Below are 19,980 nucleotides of genomic sequence, written 5' to 3'. Positions count from 1 at the left end.
CTTGTAACAATATTTAGGAACAGTAAAAAGAATTTTCTTTAGGGATTCTTATTTTCTCTATTTTACAATAAAACTGCTTGAGTAGTTTCTTTTCATTTTTGCAATGTTTTGAAATCTTTAATTTATTGAACAAGATATAATACTACATGTAGTTATGAAATTAAGTTTAATAGCTTTTATTATCTATACATAGATATCAATGAGTGTTCCTCAAACCCATGTAAAAATGGTGGAACATGTAAGGATCTTGTCAATGGGTACGAATGTACATGTGTTTCAGGATATGATGATATTCACTGCCATAACGGTATCAATTGTTAAGTGTTCTTTCTGTAAATTAGGATTGTTAATCTCTATGCTTGGTAGTGCTTTTTCCCAAGTGTCCTACCAGGATTTTAAAAATGGATGTCTAGAAAACTACCATTTATGTTGAAGAAAAATACATTGAAACATTAAAGTAAACAAATATGATTTATTTTAAAAGGCGCATTGCAAACACTAATGATACGCAATTAAATGAAAAACTTGCATTATTTATTCAAATTAAACAAATGAGAAGAAAAATAAAAATAAGAACAAAAATAGAAGAAATGAAAAAGTGAAAAATGAACCTTTTCTTAACGTATTTGATGAAATATTATTTTTATATTTAACTTCTCAGATGTAAATGAGTGCTTGTCGGCTCCATGCCAAAATGGAGGTTCCTGTAATGATATTGTCAATGGCTATTTATGTACATGTGTTGCTGGATATGATGGAACAAACTGTGAGAACGGTATGGAATTTAGTGTTGTGATCTATACATGTATATATATTTTGCATCATAATAGAATTAAAAGCATTGGTTTCCATCTAATAATGTCATTATGTATTTTTATTGCAGAAAACAGACTACGACAATTAATAAGATATTTTTTTAAATATTTACAATAATGTCATATTCATATTAAAATATTATTCACACTTCGGACCAGTGAACTGTTGATAATTTAATCATATTTGACTCACAGTACATATTTTCATTTCATTTATTTCACATTTTTATTGTTATATGCAGACATAAATGAATGCTTCAAGGAGCCTTGCCTTAACGGTGGTACCTGTAAGGATCTTGTCAATAGGTATGAATGTACATGTGCCGCAGGCTATGATGGAACAAATTGTGATAATGGTAAGGGATAATTTGTAGCTTATTTATTGGCAAATATTAAATTAATGATCGTAAAAAATAGCAAGACTAGATTTTTGTTTATTTCATACAATATGATCTCCTTTTTTGTTTATTTAGCTTGTCATAATTATATTCTTATATTCAGATATTAGTGATTTTTGACTGTTATTCTTCTGTTTGTTTGTTGTTATAACCAGTTGCATATTATATGCATTGGTTTAATAAAAACTGAAACTGAAACATAATGTTGTCGAGATCAATTCATTTTGTATTTTAAATGGTAAGACAATAATACTTTAGTAAAATTTAATGTGTTTTGAGTTGTGCTAAGGTATTCAGTTTAATTACATACTACTTTCTGAAACCTTTACTTACACTTTATCACATGCAATCACAGGGATGAGAATAACGGTGAAATGACTGTTTTTTATTCTTAAATATGATGTTTTAAAACTGCACGTTTGTAACGTCGCTTTTCATTGGATAATCGTGACTTTATATATACATAGCTGTTGTAAATTTATGAAGAAACTTATTTTTCCCCTAAAAAGCACATTTGCTGTACATGTATAATAAGTTCGTCAAAAAGATTCTTGGCAGGTTATATGGAATTGCAGCTTAGGTTATATATACATACTATTATCTATAAAGGGAGATAATTAAATTCAATACAGTTATACTTCCCCTGCGTGTGATCAGATAAAGATACAAGTGTGCAGATAAATAGTTTTAGAAATGAGAGAATATATACACACATACCACCACATCGATATGCCAGTCCAATTACGACACACCGCCTAGCAGAACAATCATGAAAGCATAGCCACTGCTCATCCACCATCATAAAAATGATGCTTTCAGAACAGCTTTATATACATTCACAAACTGCACTACACATTGAAACAGAGTTTGTTCTCTGTTATCATGTCTCACAAATCAACGATGACATTTTATTGTCTTCTTCCCTGATTGGGACCAGAGAACTATATATCTATTTCCGAAAGTCAACTGGATCCCGTAAGATCAAGTAGTTCCGTAGGATACAATGAATTTAGACAGATAAAGTACTATAGATGGATACTACTATTTATATATAACCTTCGAAAATATTTATAACTAATAATATAGCAAGCAGAACGAGTCGTACGAAATTCGATTAGTATTATAGATTTAAAGCGAAATTAATCATTCTATCAAAATCAACAATTCTTTAGATCGTTTATATATTTGCTTCTCAGACATCAATGAGTGCTTGTCAAATCCCTGCAACAACGGTGGTACCTGTAAGGATCTGGTCGATGGATATGAATGCACATGTGCTCCTGGATATATCGGAATAGAATGCAATTTAAGTAAGAAATCATATCATATTTTGGCTTATACAAATGTTCCGTATAAATATAAAATACAATTCTATGAGTTGATATTAAATGCATCATATGGAAAAAATATCAGATAATTACTTTACAGTCTCTTTTGAAATGTGAAATAAACATCTTTTGAATACACTCAGTTAAGAAATATTATTTTTTAAACTATTTACACTACATGTTATCACAGTATGATCAAATAGTGTCAATAAAAAAACTGGCAGTTTTTATAAGAATAGACCAAATTAATTTGACCAGTTATATGGAATCCAGTTTCCCATACATAGTAAATACATCCACTTATTCAAAAAGAAGATATTCAGGTAGAATTTACTAGAGTTCAATACATTTGTGCAATAAAAGGATTTTACCCAACGATGAGCATTGTATATCTTGAATGTAACTATGGTAAGTAGCTTATTTGTTCATGTCATAATGTGTTGTGTTAGTGTGTTTAAACATGTATGCATAAGTATTTCTTTTTATAACGGAAGTTTAGTCACCGAAATGAATCAATAAGCCTGTTAATTCATTTTGAACGCAAATGTATTTGATTTTCATTACGATGTTTGCATAGTTTGAACTATATTTTGCTAGTACAACATAATCTGATTTCATTGAAAAATAATTATTTAGCATTTTAATCATACAAAACGGATAAAAACAACTACTGTGATAAATGAAATCAAATTTACAAATAACTTACATCAATACACAGATATCGATGAATGTTCTTCAAATCCATGTGAAAATGGTGAGACATGTGAAGATCTTGTCAATGGATATGAATGTACATGTGCTCCTGGATATGAAGGCATTAATTGTGATAACGGTAAGGATTGTTAGATACTTAAATTCTGTATTAACATGTCTGGTTTAGTTAACCTTATCAACAACAACAAAATGTAATATAATCACAATATAACTTACAATAGCTACGTGTTGAGAACATGATTTTCAAAACGAATTTAAAATTTGACATGTGCTAATGATAACTTTGATCATTCACTGATTATCGTACCAAGAACTGAGATACTTTTATATTTGTATGCAAATATAATGAGTGTTTCTTGGACCCTTGCCAGATTGGTGGTACCTAAAAGAAAGAATCTTGAAAATAAATATGAATGCTTATGCATTGTCAAATATGATGTAAATGATTATGATAAAAATGTATTCATCCTTGCTTACACTGCCAAAAATATCTTTATAATGCTTTAGTAAGTATTTAAGTCTGATTTTTTTTTTTATTTCAGATATAGATGAATGTTCTCCTGACCCTTGCCAGAATGGCGGCACATGTAATGACCTTGTAAATGGATACAAATGCATGTGTATTGCTGGATATGACGGAACCAATTGTAATAACAGTAAGAAAATATTATTTTTACTATGAATTGATTATGAATCGTCGTATTTAAACAGTTTAATAGCTTACCATTGAATAATGTAGACAAGAAAAAAGGAACAGCAATTTCAACAAAGTATTTTAAGTGATATCCCACAATTCAATATAAACAGATAGTATAATTAATCTCTAAACCTACAAAAAGGGCTGGAAAATATAAAAGTATGAGATTATTTTTATAAGAGGTTTTGTCCACTGAAAACGATCACCTATTAAATGGATTTTATTTAGCTCCGCCCTCTGTTTTCTCGTCTAAGGCGCAAGCTTTTTACCTTTAATTTTACAGAACTTTCTTAAAACATGTTTGCTTAAATTTGTTTCATATCGTGATAAAATGCCAGTAAATGCAGATCTGTAACAGAGTATGAGGGATATATTCGTTAATGTAAAAATTATTTTGATATTCTCATACATCACTGTCATCCATACTTTATACCATGCTGGTAAACGGGCGTTAGAGGTGCTGCGCTTAATATCAACTCTTATTAATAGACTTAATCAATGCTATTATAGATAGAATTTTGCTGTTGAAGGATTTAAAATCGAGAACAAAGATTTCAAAGACGAGGCGACGTTCAGTGAAAGTTTAACTCCTCAAGAATTTTATAATTGGAATATAAATTGTCTAACAAACTATTTAATTAAAAGAGCATATCTATCCTTATTATATATTTTTTCCTTAATATTGTTATGATTGTTGTTTTTGCTTCTATGAACAGACATAAATGAGTGCTCTTCAAATCCCTGCTCGAACGGCGGTACCTGTATTGATCTTGTAAATGAATATCAATGTACATGTGTTGGTGGTTTCGATGGAACGAACTGTGATAACAGTAAGAAAAGAACTTTTTTCGGGTTATAAGAGAACAATGATGAATGGCTCTGCAACTTTTGTACTACTAGGACATGATTCAATTTGCCGTTAAGATCTTGACTGTGTATTAGAATGCCCTTTTATTTATATCTGCTTATAATTCAAGAGAGGTACAAAATACCATTTTCCTTTAACCTGTAAAATTGAATTTCGTAAGAGTTTAATATAACATTTCACGAAGCTGGCATTATTATCCATGATATTAACTGCATTAGCTACATACTTCTTGTGTCAGAATATTTTTTTTCTATTTTTGGAAACATTTAACCGATTTTATTGATTAAGCACATGATCTTGAAATTCAAATTAACAACATATTTTATCAATACATAGATATCAATGAATGTTCTTCAAATCCATGTGAAAATGGCGGGACATGTAATGATCTTGTCAATGGATATGAATGTAAATGTGTTGCTGGATATAACGGCATCAACTGTGACAATGGTTTGTTGTGTTTTTTATTTACTTCAAGCAAAGTATGTTTAAAAATATTTTGAGTTTGGTTGAAATATTGTCAAATATCTGTAATGTATGTCTGTCGGATATTTCTGTTAAATGAATATACTTCGAGATTATAGCATTTCCTTTAATACGCCTTGCAGAACTCCAATGACAATATCAGAGGCCCATTTAACCTGAAAATTCACACAGTTTTATTTTTCAAAAGCCTTATTCTTAGTGTCTGTTAATCTTCCAAAATGTTACTTCTTTTGCGTTTTGCAAGTATAATCTATAGCACAGTTATAGTGAAAGTCAAACTATCACTTTGATTACATTTCACGATTTTATGACAAAGTAATTTACACTGTTTCTTAATGATATCAACATTACTAAATACATGTTTGCCTTTGCTACAGAAAAGAAAAACAATACTTTGGCCTAAGGCTTAATGTGCAGCTGTAATCTTCTTAATTCAAGAAGTTAAAGGTTCTGCAAAGTGCTTAACAGTAATAACAATGTTATAAACTTAAATCGAAAAAGTTACTTCATTCCATATATTTGATTAGATGTTAATATGTTCCTTATAAATTCTCAGACATCAATGAATGCTCGTCTGATCCTTGCAAGAACGGTGGTACCTGTAATAATCTTATCAATGGATATGAATGTACATGTGTTGCTGGATATGAAGGAATTAACTGTGACAAAGGTGATGTTAATGATGTTGCATACCAAAGAATAATATCTTATCATTTGCATAGTTGACAAAAATTATATTTTTTTAAGATTCTAGCTAGTTATGTTACTGACTCTATGTATTTTAATAGGCAAATCTCAGACTGACCAAAAACTCAAGAAAACGGCAATGGAATAGATGTGTTATTATTTAAGATAAATTTGTATTGTGCTAATAAAATAGTCGTCTATAGGCATGTATCCAATCTTTTATATCTAAAGATTTTTCCACATTGCACGCCGTGTTTTTATATTGTTCTGAACAGAAGCAAATGAAACTCTTTTTCATCTTCTAGATCTCCATAGTTATCAAACATACATCATTATTTTCTATTCTACTGCTAGTATTACCGTCTTAGACAATACTTGTTAAGTAGTTTAAGTGGTTTAAGTTATGGAAACAGGATTTATCTAAATGATATTTAAACTTGAAAGAATCCTTTGCCCCTTGCAGAATTCAAACCAACACCGTTGAGGGGCAAGTTGATTTTCCCAATTAAATATTATAACAATTAACCTTTCCAACCAATATGTTATGTTCCAAGTCAATATATATAAATTAATGCATCTCTAAATATTTTATTTATAATTGCATTCAACTCCATTTTACTCAATTCATTATCACTTGATATATTTAATCACGTTTCAGATATAAATGAGTGTTTGTCAGTTCCTTGCAAGAATGGTGGTACATGTAAAAATCTACTTAACGAATATGAATGTACATGTGTTGCCGGATATGACGGAATAAACTGCAATAACAGTAAGAAATCATTGCATGTACAAAAACAAAGTCAAAATGTATTTTTCTTCGTCTCTTTATAATGAAAGTAAAGGTACTTTGATTAATTATTAATGTATTATTAATATTTGTTCTTTTTGTGATTGAAAGCAAACTGACTTGATAGTATTGTTTTTATTTTCCAAATAAATATTTGATATTTTTATCATCATCTTACATAACATATTATAACATACACATAGATGATATTTTTAAATGACTTACTTCAATACACAGATATCAATGAATGTTCTTCAAATCCATGTGAAAATGGCGGGACATGTTATGATCTTGTCAATGGATATGAATGTACATGTGTTCCTGGATATGACGGCATAAATTGTGATAACGGTGAGCGTTTTTAGGAAAGTTACACTTTTATCTGCACGTCTTTTCATATTTTACTTTACATCTCAACAGTAAAAATATTATATTAATAATATTAATAACACAATATAACTAATTACATCAACGTTTTCCTAAATTATTTGAGATAATTCTGATTCATCGTTATTGACCTTATGAATTTGACATTAATCTTTTTATAATGCAGACATAAATGAATGCCTTTCGGACCCATGCAATAACGGTGGTACCTGCACGAATCTCGTAAATAGATATGAATGTATGTGCGTTGCAGGATACGATGGAACTAATTGTGATAATAGTAAGCACCTTACTTTATATACTAGTTTAGATAAATTTACTGTTTCAATTGTTTGATAATGTAATTTTGTGAAAACTAATAAAAGAAGAGAGACAACATCTTTAAACAAAACATCAATCTTAATTTCATTTACAACATGTGGTGTTAATTGATTGTATTTAAGCGATAATTAATGTAATTCTAGTTTGTTGTTTGTTTGTGTTTTGGGTGTTTACGTCACACCGACACAGTATAGGTCATATCGCGACGTTCCAGCTTTAATGGTGGAGGAAGACCTCTTATGCCCATCCGTGCATTATTTCAGGCACGAACGGGCATCTGAGTAGAACCACCGACGTTCCGTAAGCTAGCTGGATAGCTTCCTAACATGAAAGAATCCAAAGTCCCTGTCGGGATTTAAACCCACAGCAGTTAGTGGCAAGCGGTTTGAGGTCAACGACCTTAACCACTCGGCCACGGACGCCCCGTAATTCTAGCCTGGAAAGAAATTTCTGGAACTTGTGTCATTCAATTCTTCCTAAGAAATGTACGTGATAATAAGTAGACATTTTGAATAGTGTATAAAATATGAAAAAACAAGATCAACAATGAAAGGCGGCGTTTAATGAACGAGGAAAATTGCAAGCGGAGATAATGAAAAAAACCTTACAATATTTCTAGATATTGACGAATGTTCATCACATCCATGTAAAAATAACGGGTTGTGTGAAGACGGAATCAATAGGTTCGATTGCAAATGTTCTTCCGGGTTCGAGGGAACAGAGTGTGAAATAAGTACGTATAATTGTTTTCTTTGAATGATTTTCATTAGAAGTACTTCGTCTATAAATATTGATTTCACGACAAAATTATCGCGTTCACTTTCATACTCTTGACTGATTTTACTGATATCTACCGGTATATTATTTTTCTACAACAATGCACTCAAAATTGATATCTATTTCACTTAAATTAATGTTACTTAACATCAATTATATCTTAAACAAACTGTTCCTGTACAGTCAATATTTATTGCCTACTGAATTTCATAGATGTGGACGAATGCAATCCTGACCCTTGTAACAATGGAGGAACCTGTCAAGATCGTGTAAACGGATACACATGTACATGTATGGATGGATTTTATGGTGTTAATTGCTCAACAGGTACGGTTTTTAAATATGGAAATATCAATTTTTCATGCAAACATTTGTGTAATCATTTTCTTTGTAAAATGAACGTTATGTTATTGTCCCCCGCCTTTTCGAAGAAAAAAGGGGGATATAGAAATAGGCTCCGTCCGTCTGTCCGTCTGTCTGTCCGTCCGTCTGTCCGTCTGTCCGTCCGTCACACTTTCGTGTCCGGTCCATAACTTTGTCATTTATGAAAGGAATTTGAAATAACTTGGCACAAATGTTTATTATAATAAGACGATGTGTCATGCGCAACAACCAGACCCCTACCTCCAGGGTCAAGGTCACACTTGCTCATTCAAGGTCAAAATGCCTATTTGAGGGTATATGTCGTGTCCGGTCCATAACTTTCTTATCTATGAAGGGATTTTGTAAATACTTGCCATAATTGTTCACAATAATCAGACGATGTGTCATGCGCAAAAACCAGTCACCTACCTTTAAGGTCAAGGTCACACTTGGAGGTCAAATATTAACATAGTCTGTTACAGGGTATATTTCGTGTCCGGTCCATAACTTTCTTATTTATGAAGGGATTTTGTAAATACTTGCCATAATTGTTCACAATTATCAGACGATGTGTCATGCGGAAAAAGCAGTCACCTACCTTCAAGGTCAAGGTCACACTTGGAGGTCAAATATTAACATAGTCTGTTACAGGGTATATTTCGTGTCCGGTCCATAACTTTCTTATCTATGAAGGGATTTTGTAAATACTTGCCATAATTGTTCACAATAATCAGACGATGTGTCATGCGCAAAAACCAGTCACCTACCTTCAAGGTCAAGGTCACACTTGGAGGTCAAATATTAACATAGTCTGTTACAGGGTATATTTCGTGTCCGGTCCATAACTTTCTTATCTATAAATGGGTTTTTGTAAATACTTGCCATAATTGTTCACAATTATCAGACGATGTGTCATGCGGAAAAAGCAGTCACCTACCTTCAAGGTCAAGGTCACACTTGGAGGTCAAATATTAACATAGTCTGTTACAGGGTATATTTCGTGTCCGGTCCATAACTTTCTTATCTATGAAGGGTTTTTGTAAATACTTGCCATAATTGTTCATAATAATCAGACGATGTGTCATGCGCAAAAACCAGTTGCCTACGTTCAACGTCAAGGTCACACTTGAGGTCAAATATTAACATAGTCTGTTACAGGGTATATTTCGTGTCCGGTCCATAACTTTGTCATTTATCAAGGAATTTGAGATAACTTGGCACAAATGTTTGTTATAATAAGACGATGTGTCATGCGCAACAACCAGACCCGTACCTTCAGGGTCAAGGTCGTACTTGTTCATTCAAGGTCAACATTGTCTATTTGAGGGTATATGTCGTGTCCAGTCCATAACTTTCTTATCTATGAAGGACTTTTGTAAATACTTGCCATAATTGTTAACAATAATCAGATGATGTGTCATGCGCAAAAACCGGTCACCTACCTCCAAGGTCAAGGTCACACTTGGAGGTCAAATACTTACATAGTCTGTTACAGGGTATATTTTGTGTCAGGTCTATAATTTTTTCATAGATCAAAGGATTGTGAAAATACTTCGCACAAATAGTCACTATAATAAGAGGATGTGTCATGCGCAACACCTGCATCCCTACCTCCAAGGTCAAGGTCACACTTAGAGGTCAAAATTAACATAGTCTGTTATAGGGTATATTTTGTGTTGAATCTAGAACTTCTTCATAGTTCAAGGGATTTTGAAATAACTTGGCACAAATAGTCACAATAATAAGACGTTATGTCATGCACAACACCTGCTCCCCTACCTCCAAGGTCAAGTTCACACTTAGAGGTCAAAGCTTAACATGATAGATTTTTAAATTCCGTGTTTCATTTTATTTTTTTAACAAATTTATTGTTACTTTTGCAGATCTAGCATTGATCATAATTTTGGACTGAATGTCCTGAGATCCATACCTCAATCTTTTGAAATAGCACAATTTTATGCTTCATATAAAACTCCCGGGGCGGGGGACGTTGGTAACTCTGTTACAAATTCTTGTTTTTATTAAATGAAATATTCACTCAGGTTTTTTGAGACTGGAAAATTCAAACAATTCGATGTAGGTATATACCAATAACTTGTGTGAAAAATTTAAAATTATTTGCTCTCTTCGTTTATTTTGTTGTGCAAAATTACATAAAAATGAAAAGCGTTCAAACATTTCGCTTGACTTAGTACCGATTTTCAATTTAACCCTTAGTTATTTTTATTACTTTATTATATTTTTCATTTTAAGTGCCCATAGTGATCTTTGGAAGATTGAAATTTTATATTTTTAATGACAATTAGGTAATATGAATGTCATAAATCAATTATCACACTTAACTTATATTTGTGTTTCTTTTACTAGGTAGCAGTATATTTTGTTTCTTTTGTGGTACTAGATCTTCATCATTATTTTTGAATGGTTTTGATTGATTTCTATGGCCATATACAGTTTAACTTTACCTTTGCTTTCTGTGGCATTATGGAAAGAACTTAATAAAAGAAGAATTTATATTCGTCATTTTAAAATTTAAAACTGCGCTGAAAAAATCACAAACCGTTTTGGCTCAGAGATAACTAAAAATAACTAGAAACAAAAGAATTGATTGTTTTTTTAGTTATCTCTGAGCCAAAACTTGTTGTGATTTTTTCAGTGCAGTTTTAAATTTTAAAATAACGAATATGAATTCTTCTTATATAACCTATTCTGGGGATTGTAACGGTATCTAAGTATTTTTAATGCGTGGCTACATCTTGTATATTAATGTGTGTATTGATCTGAATAAGAATTATATATTTATATTACAATATAATATACAACTACACCAACATTTTATTGGTATAAATGTATCAACTACATTAAGGCTATCAGGATAGAATAGTGTATACAGTGGTACATGTTTAAATACAAATAACAAATAACAAATATTAACAAGGACAGCTTTAGAATGAAATTCAGTCCAGTGTCTATTGCAAAATGGAAAATAAACACATTTGCTTACACCAATTCAGATGTCAATGAATGCCTAAGTAATCCTTGTGAAAATAAAGGAACGTGTGAGGATAAAGTAAATGGACGGATTTGTCACTGCGTTGATGGATTTGAGGGTACAAACTGTGAGATAGGTAGGATTGTTCAAGCATTTATACAATTACTAAATAAATGTTTATACATTTTATAGATGTACATTATTAAGTTATCAAGTGTCGAAGTTATATAAGATCTTCACCGAATCACTACGTAAGACTATCAGTATTTTAAAAGTGCAAGAAGAAACTAAAAAAACTTTATGAGTGGAAACAACTTTTTATTTAATGTGTAAGGTTAAAATAAGTTTTACGTCAGGTTCGTTTTTTTTAATTCTCTTAAGAAATGCTGTTTATTAAGTAGAGGAGGGTCAAAAGTGAACACATGCGTGGACTGTAGTTGGCACTTAACATTTCCGTCCATAACGCTCAATCAAATTGAACATGCAGCATTTTCAGCTTTGCCATTTTGGACGTTCTTTAGGAGTTCTGTTGTGTTTTTTTGTTTAATATTATAAGATCACATCAGTCTTATTTGTCCCGTGTGGCGGCCGTAAAAAGTCCCCTGTACATTTAATAAGATGTTGCATTTTCGATCCTTCTAGATCGTTTAGCATAACATAACTGTTGTGTGTCCATGTTTGTGGTATTTTTAGTTCCTTCTATTTGGTGTTTGGCTAGTTATTTGGTCCCTGTATTCCAATATGAATACTATGTTGCCTGATTTTTAAAATTTGTTTTTTGACGTCTTATCTGTATATCCAGGCTTCAAATTTTTGAAAATTCCATTTTGTTTAGTTCCTCCCATTGTTTTCTCGTTTATGTAACACGCATTTGTTTATTTGGGGACGATACGCCGCTTTGCATGGTCTGGTACAAACGTGTCACAATGAAGGTTCCATAATAACCATCGTTAAAACACATCTACGGATTTTTTTCTAATTATCTAATTACAAAAAAATTTCATATTGAATTCTGGTTTAGCCGGTGCTATGTGGCGTAAGTGATAGATTGCACTTTACAGTGCCGTCCACGGACAGGCTCAATCAAAGCAAGCCTGCATCATTTTCAATTGGCCGTTTTGTGCGTTCTTTAGGGGTTCTTTTTTTCTGTGTTTTTTAATTTGTGATCGGATTTTGATTTTTGAAATCATGTCGTGATTAGACTATGTTGCAATTTCTATGTGTGACCTCATGATCAGCCTGTCCAGTCATATTTTATCATTTTTATCTCACAAATCTGGCATTTAAAAACAGCGATTAGGCTGAATGGATATTATACGTTTTTTCTGAATACGCAAACATTACCAGCATTTTCAAACGATGAATAACGTTGCTTTAGTTGTTTTTTAGAATTTCAGACAAAAGAATCGTCAACAACCTTTAGTACAAAAATATTTATGAACTTCAAAATAAGTCTGACGAAGATTAATTTTTAAAATCAAACTTATACATTTTTGCAAATAAATTTTTGATACTTCTTATTACTTTTCAGATATCAATGAGTGCACTTCTGATCCTTGCATGAATGGAGGTACCTGTAGGGATATCATCAATGGATTTGAATGTACATGTGTCGCTGGATATGGCGGATTGATTTGTGACGAAGGTGAAAAGTTGTTGTTTTTTTGTTCAACTTTTCAGATAATTAAGGTTGTAATGGGCATAATTGATAGCAAATAAATATTGTGATTCTATAGATACTTTAGTTATTGTAATAATGTATTTGAAAAAAGAAATCAATATAACCTTTAAAATGCAATTAAACAGCACTGCATTTAAAATAAGTTTGCAAATGATGAATTTAGAAAATAAATAAACTTCTCACAAGATTATGGTAGGTAAGCTCGATGTGATATAACTTCCGTTATCTAATTTCATTCAATTGCAGACATAAACGAGTGCTTTTCGGACCCCTGCGAGCATGGTGGTACCTGTAAGGACCTTGTGAATGGGTACGAGTGTAAATGTGCTGCCGGGTACGATGGAAGAAACTGTAATAACAGTATGTCTCTTTGTTATCTTATATATGAGGACAGATAAGCTAAGTTTGATTTCTTCTAATGGAAGTCTTTTGCTTGGCAAACAAAATTAACTGGATACTTCAAGTAAAATAATAAAAACTTGAACCTTTAACTTACAACGGCTTGAGAATAATGATATTAATGAAAATTTAGAGCTTATACTAAACAATATATGCTAAATATTCTATTTATTGATCTGTAGTTTTCTTCCTTATTTTTTATTCAAAAGAAAGATTGTGCTCATAAAAAGTGTCATTTTTACACCTTTGCATAAGTATAAATAGGTGTTTAAAAATATCATGAGTTCAGTAAATATTAAAAAAGCAATACCGGTCATGAAACATAAACGAAGTGTATTGTTTTAAGCAGAAATAATTCCAAGTTAAGTTTGGTGTTTATTATGGTAAACGCTTTATAATGAATGAAAGCCTAAATATAACCCAACCATCGAATATGATCAGACTATTGTATTGAATTTTCCATCGACTTACATTCTGAGACATGGTCCCTGAAATATGATAATAAAGATCATCAAGAGAGAGTCATGTTCACAAAACGCAGCGAGCCCCAAAGTATCAAATAGCAACGACACCCAAATTGGCCCTAAACATACTTTAAAATTAGTTTTAATGCTTAAGATGAAACTTTACTCAAAAGTGAAATGTCATCTTATATCTTGTATATAGGTATAACCTTTCTTTCTTTTGCAATATATCCTAACCGCACCACCCGCGCCCTTTCAATTAAAATATTTGTTGAACAAAGGACTGAAATATTTTGTAAATATCTAAGTGAAAATTATTTGGATACACTAATCTCGTAACCTTTGCTTAAAAATACAAAAGGAAAAGTAACAGAAAGAGTCATATTTTATCCATATATTACTGGAACCTAAACTATCGAGTAACATTTTGATTTTATTTGAACAAGAATTTGCGTTCTGAAAATTACACTATTCTCTAAAAATGCTATACATAGGCATGTGTGGATTATTCTTGATTACCTTTGTCTAGTATTTCAAAGCTCTCTCTTTGATAAAGACTGATAAAGGGAAACGATCCAATTCCCCTAATACCGCTAAATACAGGAAAACAATTACATGTCTAAAATATCTTGCTATTTCAGATATCGATGAGTGCCTATCTGATCCTTGCATGAACGGTGGTACCTGTACGGACCTTGTCAATGGATATGATTGTGCATGTGTTGCTGGATATAATGGACTTAACTGCATTAACAGTAATAAATCATCACATGTGTTCATTAAAAGAAAAATAATTAATCTAAAATACTAAATTTGCTGTTAATGATAATTTAGATAACTATATTTGACTATCAAATAATAATATTTTTATGTTTACGCTTAATTAAATTGAAGTCAATATATGATTGTTCTTTTTACATGATTAAATTGACATGAATGTTTCTATCCAATTAAACTGCTAAATCGGAACCATTATTATTAAGAACATTTCCATTCAATCATGAATAAACGACAAGCACTATTCAGATAATTTAACATTTGTATTATTTGAGGTACCAGTTTTAGTTCCAAATCATCACCCTTGCAAAAATGGTTATACCTGTAAGAATAATGTTAATCAAAGAATACACATGCTGCTGCAGGAAACAGCGAAACTTATTAACTTAAAGGATTCATTTATTTAGCTACATATTGGAGAATGGTTTTATGATGTAACATAATTCATTAGAAAAAGGCGTCAGAATGTAAATATAACGAATATCAAAACAAAGATAAAGTGAAAAAATCCTGACTAAGAAGTTTTTTTCAGATCATTCAGGAACATATTGCCTCACAACATTCGAATCTAACAAATGTAAGATATTCTCCAGACAAATTACTTTGACATTTGATATGTTCATATTATTTTCTCAGATATCAACGAGTGCTCGTCGGAACCTTGTAAAAACGGCGGTTCCTGTAAGGATCTTGTCAATGGATATGAATGTACATGTGTTGCTGGATATGACGGAATTAACTGTGAAAACGGTATACTTCAAGACTTTTTACATTTTATACTCGTAACGATTTGCATTACTGTATCGAAAAAAATCAATTGTTAATCAATAGATCGATTTGATTTTTGTCAGTAGAGGCGCTAACTTATGATAAAACAATATAAGAAATTATTGTCTACGGAAAGGTTATCACTATTCATACAATTTTCTTTTATTTCCTATCTTAATATGTAGATATAAATGAGTGTTCACTAGACCCTTGCAAGAATGGTGGTACATGTAAGGATCTTGTCAATGGATATGAATGTTTATGTGCTGCAGGATATGACGGAACAACATGTGAAAATAGTAAGGTTTTTTTAACCTCTTATAGCATAATGCCGACACCTTCTGAAAGAAAATGGAACGGAATGCTTTTTGATATATATTTTCTTGAAAAATGTATTTAGGGAAATGTCAAATTTCTTCAACTGTACATTTAAAGTTCCATGTTCAATAGAAAATATGAAAAATATTAAATAACGTTGCAAACGTGATAATATAAATGAGATATTGATGGACATGAAATGATTTGTTTTTGTAGTTACGTAATATTTTATTGAAAACAATGCAATAAATAGATTTAATTTTGTTTATTGTTATGTGCACTCGAACAGTAAACAATAATAAAGGTTATATTAAGATTTTTATTCTAGAATAGATTAATTGATCAAAATTATGGCATTATTTTACAGATATCAATGAATGTTCTCCAAATCCATGTGAGAATGGTGGAACATGTAATGATCTTGTCAATGGATATGAATGCACATGTGTTTCTGGGTACAATGGTATTAACTGTGACATCGGTGAGTTTCTTTGAATTTCATTAGATGTTATTTGCAAGCATTTTCTAGAGATATTTTTTCACATGCCACTGGAAGAGAAAAATATGTAACCTATATATTAATTAACTACACAATATGATTAAAATACATCGATGAAAATTTGGGCACGTTGCACTTTCAAAGTTTTTATGTAATAAGATTATTGTTGAAATATATGCTATTTTATAAGTACTTTAACAATGAATACTTTACTTGATAGAGAAAAATACACTTAAGCAACTTCAATATTGTGCAGACATACTATAAATACAAAATTAAGCGTTTTAGATGCTTGCTAAGGTCGTGTTAATCTATCCGAATGTACATGTGATGCTGAAAGCAACGATATTAATTGTACTTAATTATTTAGTTCTATAGCTGTATACTGGAAAAGATAAAGTCACTTTTAGCATGATTTTATAATTAAGAAAAATACATCAAAACGAAAAATAAAAAACAAAAATAAAGTGAAAACAATGTGATTGGTTAGTTCTTTCAGATCATGAGTATTAGAAATATAAGGACATATTGTCTAACAAAATTCGAATCTAACAAATGTTAAATATTTTTAAACAAATGAAATTGACATTTTGATATGTTATATTACTTCAGATATAAACGAGTGTTCGTCGGATCCTTGCAATAACGGTGGTACCTGTAAGGATCTTGTAAACAAATACGAATGTACATGTGTTGCTGGATATGACGGAATGAATTGTGACAATAGTAAGTATTTTTTCTGTACTTCTTATAGACTATCGTCGACACCTTCTTAAAGATATAAGAAATGGAATGGAATACTTTTTTTTAATGTATGAAGCGAAATGTTAAATTTCTTCAAGTGTACATTTAATTGATGGACATTGACTGATTTGTTTTTGTAGTAAAGTAACATTTTGTTGAAAACAAAGTAATGAAAACATTCAAGAAAATAGTATTGTTATTTGCATTAAAAGGTACACATATAAAAGTATATTGAGAATATAATTAATTGATCAAAATTATGGCATTATTTTCACAGATATCAATGAATGTTCTCCAAATCCATGTGAGAATGGTGGAACATGTCATGATCTTGTCAATGGATATGAATGTAAATGTGTTTCTGGATACAATAGTATTAACTGTGACATCGGTGAGTTTCTTTGAATTTTATTACTTTTTATTTGCAATCATTTTCAAGTCATTATGTTTCTAATTCCATTGAATGAGAAAAATATGTAAGCTGTACACTAAAACACTACACAATATGATAAAAAAATACATCGATGAAAATTTAGGCATGTTGCACTTTCACAGATTTTTTTGTAATACGATAATTGTTGAAACTTGTATTATTTCATTGTTAATTAAATAATGAATACTGTTCTAGATAGATGAACAATACACTTAAGAAAGTGTTTCTTCTTTCAATATTATACATCTTCTTTAAATATTATACAGATATAACATAAATACCAAATTAAGAGTTTTAGGCCCTTGGTGGAGTCGTGTTAATCTATCCGAATGTACATGTGATGCTGAAAGCAACGACATTAATTGTACTTGGACTAAGTTCTATAGCTGAATACTGGAAAAGATAAAGTTACTTTTTGTATGGTTTTGCGATAAAGAAAAATACATCAAAATGAAAAATAAAAAACAAAAATAAAGTGAACAAATGTGATTGGTTAGTTCTTTCAGATCATAAGTATTAGAAATATAATACATATTGTGTAACAAAATTCGTATCTAACAAATGTAAAATATACTTTAGACAAATGAAATTGACATTTTGATATGTTATATACTTCTCAGATATAAATGAGTGTTCGTCGGATCCTTGCAAGAATGGTGGTTCCTGTAAGGATCTTGTAAACAAATATGAATGTACATGTGTTGCTGGATATGATGGAACAAATTGTGGCAATAGTAAGTAATTTTTCTGTACTTCTTAAAGACTATCGTCGTCACCTTCTTAAAGATATAAGAAAACGAAATGGAATACCTTTTTTAATTTTTTTTCTTTAAAAGATGTATAAAGCGAAGTGATAAATTTCTTCAAGTGTACATTAAATTGATGGACATTGACTAATTTGTGTTTGTAGTTAAGTAACATTTTATTGAAAACGAAGCTGTGAATGCATTCAAGAAAACAGTATTTTTATGTGCATTAAAAAGAAAACATACAAAAGTATATTGAGTTTTTAATTCTAGAATAGAATTAACTTATCAAAATTATGGCATTATTTTACAGATATCAATGAATGTTCTCCAAATCCATGTGAGAATGGTGGAACATGTAATGATCTTGTCAATGGATATGAATGCTCATGTGTTTCTGGATACAAGGGTATTAACTGTGACATCGGTGAGTTTCTTTGAATTTTACAAAGTTTTACACTTATACACTACACAATATGATAAAATATATCTATGAAAATTTGGACATGTTGCACTTTCACATATTTTTTATAATTCGATTATTGTTGAAACTTCATTGTTAATCAAATAATGAAAACTGTACTAGATAGATGAACAATAGACTTAAGAAAGTGTTTCAATATTATGCAGATATAACATAAATACCTAATTAAGAGTTTTTAGTCCTTGGTAGAGTCGTGGTAATCTATCCAAATGTACATGTGATGCTGAAAGCAACGATATTAATTGTATTTAAGGATTTAGTTCTATATTAGTATACTGGAAAAGATAAAGTTACTTTTTGTATGGTTTTACGATAAAGAAAAATACATCACAATGAAAAATAAAAAAACAAAAATAAAGTGATAAAATTGTGATTGGTTAGTTCTGTCAGATCATGAGTATTAGAAACAAAGGGACATATTGTGTAACAAAATTCGAATATTACAAATGTAAAATAAACTTTAGACAAATGAAATTGACATTTTGACATGTTAATATTACTTCTCAGATATAAACGAGTGTTCGTCGGAACCTTGCAAAAATGGTGGTTCCTGTAAGGATCTTGTAAACAAATACGAATGTACATGTGTTTCTGGATATGACGGAATGAATTGTGACAATAGTAAGTAATTTTTCTTAACTTCTTATAGAATATCGTCGACACCTTCTCAAAGATATCAGAAAACGGAATGGAATGCTTTTTAATTTATTTTCTTTAAAAGATGTATAAAGCGAAGTGATAAATTTCTTCAAGTGTACAGTAAATTGATGGACATTGACTTATTTGTTTCTGTAGTTAAGTAACATTTTGTTTGAAAACCAAAGTAATTGAATGTCAAAGAAATGTTGTTGTTTGCCATTAAATGTAAACATATAAAAAGTTTTGGGAAATTAATTAATTGATATCAATATGGCATTATTTATAGATATCAATGAATGTTCTCCAAATCCATGTGAGAATGGTGGAACATGTAATGATCTTGTCAATGGATATGAATGCACATGTGTTTCTGGATACAATGGTATTAACTGTGACATCGGTGAG

The 19,980-nt window shown here is 30.7% G+C and overlaps 1 pseudogene; it reads left to right on the top strand.

Moving 5' to 3' along the window:
- LOC132726101 (neurogenic locus notch homolog protein 1-like) overlaps positions 1-19,980 on the top strand; it is a 56,087-nt pseudogene that overhangs the window by 22,256 nt on the left and 13,851 nt on the right.

This window comes from Ruditapes philippinarum, unplaced genomic scaffold (assembly GCF_026571515.1).
Source record: "Ruditapes philippinarum isolate M1 unplaced genomic scaffold, ASM2657151v2 ctg1742_1_1_1_1, whole genome shotgun sequence".
Taxonomy (NCBI): Eukaryota; Metazoa; Mollusca; class Bivalvia; order Venerida; family Veneridae; genus Ruditapes; species Ruditapes philippinarum.
The sequence above is the reverse complement of the archived record's forward strand: the minus strand, read 5'-3'. Positions and strand labels throughout refer to the sequence as shown.